Below are 6,650 nucleotides of genomic sequence, written 5' to 3'. Positions count from 1 at the left end.
TATGCACAGAGAGCAGATACCAAGTAGCAGGGCCAGCTCCTGGGCGCAGCCAGCAGGTGGAGCCAGGGGCCTTTTTCACTGCAGAGCTCCAGGGACCATGGCTCCAGACCCCTGAGCTGGCCGCTCCCTGCAGCCTCAAGCCCAAGCCCCTCGCCTAGGCGTCTGCTTTGTGCCCTGGTTTCCAGCCTAGCAGAGGCCTCTGCTGTGGCAGCTGCTCTGTCCACTTTCCCAGGAGGAAGGACGGGTGTGCCTGGGGTGCAGGGAGACTGGAGCAGTCGGGTGGGAGGGGAGGCACTCCTTGAGGGGATGCGGCATTTCCAGGGGGGTGTTGGTTAATTTGGGCAAGAGACCAAATAAAGCCACAGCTGGCTCAGGTGCAGCCTCTGCGGGAGAGGGGCGTGGACGGGGTGATACACCGACCATCGGGCTCTTGGGGAGGCGGGGGCCGGTGAAGGAGGGCCTCCGGGTACTGCAGCTTCATCACTTTCCTATACAAAAAGTCTTGGTCTTGGAAGGTTTTGGAGAAGCGCCTGAAATAGTCACTAGGGGGGAGGGAGGGAGGCGGAAGGGCCTGTGGCAGGAGCCCTGGGCCTGGGCATTACAGAGGTGATGTCATGCTCAGTCCTTGATGAGGGAAGCCCCTGATGGCGGGCGGATGCTGGCTTCGTCCAGAACTAGGCTAGACCTCGAAAAAAAGGAGGGGTGACTTGTAGACTGGACACCAAGTCCAATGACTAAGCTGGTGTCCTCCTGGGTGAGAAGGTACCGATGGAGATGCAGGCTGGCTCAGCCCTGGCCACACAGACACACACAGACACACTCAGATGCTCAGGTGCCCGGAGGAGGTGTCAGTAAACACTGAGAGCAGAACAGTCTCCCGGGCTGGGAGATGGGCCAGGTGTGACCAGTTTCCAGACAAGGGTCAACTGTGGGAGTAAAGGGCCTGGGCCCAGGCCCTTTCCAGGAAAACATAGCGATTAATTTTTTAAAGGTTTATTTATTTATGCATACAAGAACTGGTGTACAGGCCAAAGGTTGGGGGGGTGGGTGAGATCATTTACCAGAGACCAGAGACAGGGTGGGGAGCAGAACAGGCGTATCTACTGAAACACACTGCTGAGGGGAGCAGCAGGGAGACAGGAGAGGTCTGCCTCGCCCAGTGGGTCACTCCCTTGCTGGGAATTGAACTCATGCCTTAGTGTCTGGCGACAGCTTCACAGTGCTGAGACTTAACCCTTGCGCCACCAGGGAGGCCCAGCTATTAATTGTATTTCCTGAGTTCGGTTCAGTGAGCCCCTTCTTACCTGTGGTGTTGAACCTGAAACTTCTAGATTTCAGAGAGCCTGGTGAGTGGCACTTGCTGAGGCCCTCCCCCAACTCTTGCGCCCCCTTCGCCTAGTGGGTTGAAACCACAGTGGTCTAAAAGCCAGGTGGAGCTGTGCATGTTCTTCCAGAAAGCTGTCGTGGAGACGGGAGTGCTCGAAGACAGTCTCTCATGTTCCAGACAGCACCGAGGAATTTCACACCTTGGCTGCAGTGCTTTCCAAGGTCTGTTCCCCTCCGCAGGCGATGGAGCCCCCAAATGTGTCTGCTGTCACTGAGTTTCAGCTGCTGGGGTTCCAGAACCTTCTCGAGTGGCAGTCCCTGCTGTTTGCCATCTTTCTGTTCATCTACGTGCTCATGGTGGCGGGGAACGTCGTCATCATTGCCGTGGTGAGCCATGACCGGTGGCTGCACACACCCATGTACACGTTCCTCAAGCACCTGTCCTTCCTGGAGGTCTGGTACACCTCCACCGTCGTGCCGCCGCTGCTCGCTGGCCTGCTGGCCCGGGGCCGTGCCATCTCCTTCCCCGCCTGCATGGCCCAGCTCTACTTCTTTGTGTTCTTCAGGGCCACCAAGTGCTTCCTCCTGGCAACGATGGCCTATGACCCCTACCTGGCCATCTGCAGCCCCCTGCACTACCCCCTCCTGATGCACTCCGAGACCTGCGCCAAGCTGGTGGCCGTCTCCTGGGTGGCCGGGGTGGGCACCGGGATCCTTCCCTGCCTGATGATCTCCAGGCTGGACTTCCATGGCCCCAACCGGATCGACCATTTCCTCTGCGACCTGCCCCCACCTGATGCAGCTCTCCTGCTCCAGTGTCTATGTCACTGGGATGGTCATCTTAGCCCTGTCCGTCGAGGTGCTGTGCGTGTGCTTCCTCCTCACCCTCGTGCCCTATGTCTTCATCGTGGCCGCCATCCTCAGGATGCCCTCTGCCTCCGGCCCTGCCAAGACCTTCTCCACGTGCGGCTCCCACCTAGCCGTGGTCACCATCTACTATGGGACCATGATCTCCATGTACGTGCTCCCCAATGCCCACCTGTCCCCCGAGATCAACAAGATCATTTCCGTCTTCTACACCGTGGTGACCCCGCTGCTGAACCCCGTCATCTACAGTCTGAGGAACAAAGACTTCAAAGAGGCCGTCAGGAAAGCGATGACGAGGAGGGGCCGCGTCTGCAGCCTCAGAGCGAGGGGCAGGTTCTTGCTCAGGTGAAGCCATTCCTTGGGGCCAGGCGCGGCCCGGGCTGCCCTCGGGTGGGGCTGCTTCCCGCCCCCCCCCGCTCTGGCTGCCCGCTGCGCCTCTGTCCACCCCGCTGGCCCCGCCCGCTCTCGAGGGGTCCCGCTGCGTGGCCCGTCCCTGCGCGTGGCCGGCCCAGCCCGTGCGGCAGGTGGACAGAGGCCGCCTTCAGCCCTCGGGGGGCGTCCAGCGGCAGCGGGAGGAGGCGCGTCCCGGCCGGCCCCGTGGCAGGCGGGCCGGGGCTTCCGAATGCCGGACAGGTCAGCAGAGATGGAGATCCTGGTTTTTTTCGAATGAAATTTTAGGAAAAGTTTCGCAGCGGGAGGGAGGGACGGGCGGGGGAGGGGCAGGGGCGAGAGATGGACAAGGGCAGAGGAGAGCGCCCCGGGAAGGACTGGGGGGGCCTTGGACGGGGGGGAGGGCGGGGGGTCGGGACCAGCCGCCTTGGCCAAGTGGCGCCTTGAGGCTGCTGTCCCTGCAGGCCCCCTGGACCCGGCCGCGAGCGCCGCTGTGGACCCCCGCCCCTGCCGTCCCCCAGACGACCCTCCCCGGGGTGCTGTCCCCGTGGTGGGCCCTGGCAGCTGGAGGAGTCGCTGCCTCGGTCGCGAGTCTGACCCGCGTTGGAGGCCGTCTGTGCCCGCGGCGCCCCCCTGTCCCCTGCGCCCCCCCGCCCGCCAACCAACCCCCCCCCCCCGCCCGCGTGTCCGAGTGCCCCCCCCCCCGCAGGCAGCCGACCAGGCTGCTGCCACCCCACAGCTGGAGGCTGGTCTCCCACCGAGCGCAGCCCGGAGGCAGGGGCGCAGAAAGGGCGCTGGGGCGCCCATGGCTCCTCCCCACTGCCCAGATGATGCCGGGCTGGCGTGGGGCAGGGCCGGGCCAGGTCCTGGGGGGCAGCGGGAGGGGTGACCCGCCTCACCCAGGAGTGATGCCAGCGGGGGTCGGCGGCCTGCCAGGCGGGCGCTGTGGCCTGTGCCCACCCCTGCCCCGGCACGGGCTGTGCGGAGCAGGCGGGGCTCCCTGCGGGCTTAGGAGAGAGCTGTGGGCTGAGGCGGGCTCCCCCGGGGGGTCAGGTGGTGCTGGGGCTCAGAAATCCCCGGGGTCCCTGGGAACAGGACGTGCCCCTGAGCTAAGCTGGGGCCCGGCTGGGGGTCCCGGGCTTGACTGAGCGTGGGGTCAGGGCAGGCGGCTGCGTGGACCCTCTGGGAGGAGTGGGGGTGGCGGGGGGGAGACCCCCCAGGACAGCGAGGGGCAGAGCAGGCAGATGGGCTGCGGTGCCACTGGGGTCGGAGGGGCCTGAGCGCTGGCTGCCGCTGGGGTTGCTGCCCACCCCAGCCTCTGTCCACGCGCCCTCTGTGCTCCCCTCCAAGGAGCCGGACTTGGGGACTCCAGCGCGTCCCTTAAAGCCCGCCTGGGCACCGCTTCTGCTGGTTTTCCCTGCAGCCCCCCACCCCCTGCGTGGAGGTGACCCCGCCCAGCCCACCCCGCCTGTGTCCAGTCCTCCCGGCACGTGGCCCGCGCAGGGGGCAGGAGGTGCGCGGGGAGCCACAGGGCCCCTGGGAGCCAGGCCTGGGCCTGGAACTGAAGCAGCGGGCGGAGGACTCGCGTCTCAGGGGCGTCCTGTTCACCCCCCACGTCAGGTCCTCACCCGACACACCCCCTTCTGCTTGCTGGTTCCCCTCACCTCCCATCTTGCTCCTAGCAGGACCGTCCCCACGGGGACAGAGAGAGGCTGCCAGGGAGCCGAGGGGCCCCTGTGGTGTCCGCAGCACGCGCCAGCGCCTCCTCCGTGGCTCCTCACCCTGGCGCCCTCGCGGGATGAGCGAGGAGCACGCACCCCCACCAGCCCCATCACCTCCTCCACAGCGCGCCCTGCTCTGGGGCTCCCCTGCAGGGCGCGGCCATAGTTTCGCAGTTGAGGGTGGCCCCACGATGGGTCTCAGGCCCCCAGGGCCCCCCTACGTCACAGGTGCTCCCAGGCGCCCAGAGGAGCCCAGGAAGACCCGGGGTGTGCCACGGGCGCTGAGGAGGCACCCTGTTAGCCTGATGAGCACCAGGACTCACAGGGGCGGTTTGGAAAGGGGGAGGGCTCCACGCCCCTCTGTCCCCAGCGTGCCTCCCCTGCACTCCCTCTGCGCGGCCGGGGTGGCTGTGCCTGGGATGGGGGTACCCCAGGGGAGCCCACAGACACCGGGAAGGCTCCGGGTGTGCCTGGAAGGCCACCTGCGCCGTTCCCCACTCGAGCTGCTGTCCCGAGTCCCCTGGGGGCTCCGGCTAGGGCGCAGGGTCCCCAGCCCGGACCCGGGCTCGGTGGGCGGCAGCGTCCCCCAGCCCCTGGCCCCCACTGGCGCAGGGGACAGGCGAGGCAGCCTGACCAGGAGCGGGGAGCCGGGCGGGGATGAAGCCCGGGGCGCCCAGCTGCGGTCCCTGGGGGACAGTCCTGGGGCCCCCGCAGCTGCCCGGGCTCGGTCCCCGCTTCGCAGTCAGCGCCGAGCTCCCCGGCCGCTCTCACACCGTTCCCCCAAGACCGTAGTCACCTCCAGGCCCGGGAATCCCTGGCATCCACTGCGCCCCTCACTGGCGGATGGGGGTCGCTGCCCCCCAACCCAGCGCAGGCCCCGACCCACAGAGGCGGTGTCTATGGGGACCTGACTCTCACGGGGGACCCTGCCTGGCGGGCGCAGTGGCCTGAGGCTCCTCCCCCACCTCGAGTGTGGCCCCGGGCCCCCACCGTGCGGCCTCCAGTCGGCAGGGTGTCAGCACCCGAGCCCCGGCTGTGGGCTCCGAGAGGGCATGGTGGGGGTCCAGGGAGCCCTGGAGGGGCCGAGAGCGAGGCAGGCCCAAAGCCCAGGGATGGCCGGTCCGCGCCGGCCGGGTGCCACATCTGCCGGACACAGGGCTGGGAGCTCTGGGGCCTGGGCCCGGGATTGGGGCATGCAGAGGGTGCAGGTTGCCGGCCTTTCCTAAACCGCGTGGGGCAGGGTCAGCCCAGGACACCTGAGGGCAGAGCTGGTGGCAGGTGGTGGTGCTGCAGGACATGGAGCCTTGGTGGGGGTGGCCTGGCGGTCCAGTGGATTCCAGCCTCAGTCTCCGCAGTGACCCGCGCCCTGCGCGCGAGGACACAGGAGGGAGTTCTACTGCCCGTGTCCCAGATTCTCGTGGTCAATAATTATTTTCCTTCCCTTTTGGCCTTTGAAGCTTTCTGGTGAATTTAAGTTCGTAATATATTTCTTGACCTTCTGGATCAACAGTTGGAATGCACGACTTCTGGCACATTGAGGATTTATAAAACTGTTGTTATTGAATCCCCACAACTGTGCTAGCAGCAGGTTGCCATGGTAAAAAGAAAGTGATATAAATCAATTAGTAACGCCAAGTAAGAAAAAAACAAATCAGAAATCAACGGTTTTAATTGTGATTAAATGTTTGAATTCATACAACATAGAGCAGTTAATGTTTTATTAACTTATATATTCTAATTATGTTGTACAAGGTTGGCAAAAATGTTGGCAGTGAAGCACATGCGTTTAGAATGGTCTGATCTAGTTTCTTGTTCAAGGCACACACTGGAGTCTCATCATATTCCATAACGTTTATTGGCCAGTGTAACAGCATCATGAATTAATATTAACAGAGTCACTTATCGACACTAAAAATAAAAAGGTCAATCACTTAACAGAGCAGTAGGCCATTGTCAGCCCAGAAGTTCACAGGTCAGGATTCTACCACCTCTTCTACCGCCCCTGGCTGGTCTCCGGATTTGCCTGGTTCCACCTAGAGCTCCCCCGGGCTGGACGCAAGGTCAGCCTGTCTCAGCCCCTCCCAGGTGAGTGCCTGAGAGTGACCGAATGTTGGACATCCGATTGGAACTGCATTTCATCATGAAATATTCGGTGTGAAATTTTCAAATATGGAACATCACAGATGGAAAAGCAAAGGATGATACAGTCAGCGGAGAGGAGCTGAGGCCAGACAGCAGCCTCACCCACGGGCGCTTCACTTCCCAAATGAGATCTTCTTCAAATCCTTTGCACATCTATGAACACACCAAATGATAGCGTTACCTTTTTGCACATAAATCTGATGA

The 6,650-nt window shown here is 63.4% G+C and overlaps 1 pseudogene across 1 annotated transcript; it reads left to right on the top strand.

The window, feature by feature from the left end:
• The first annotated feature begins 1,569 nt into the window (after positions 1-1,569).
• Positions 1,570-2,542, top strand: LOC311176196 (olfactory receptor 11L1-like; annotated as a pseudogene). The gene has a single exon. The product of its transcript is annotated as an olfactory receptor 11L1-like (transcript).
• The last annotated feature ends 4,108 nt before the right edge of the window (positions 2,543-6,650 follow it).

The sequence above is a fragment of the Talpa europaea genome, assembly GCF_964194135.1.
Source record: "Talpa europaea genome assembly, chromosome: 8".
Lineage (NCBI taxonomy): Eukaryota > Metazoa > Chordata > Mammalia > Eulipotyphla > Talpidae > Talpa > Talpa europaea.
The sequence above is the reverse complement of the archived record's forward strand: the minus strand, read 5'-3'. Positions and strand labels throughout refer to the sequence as shown.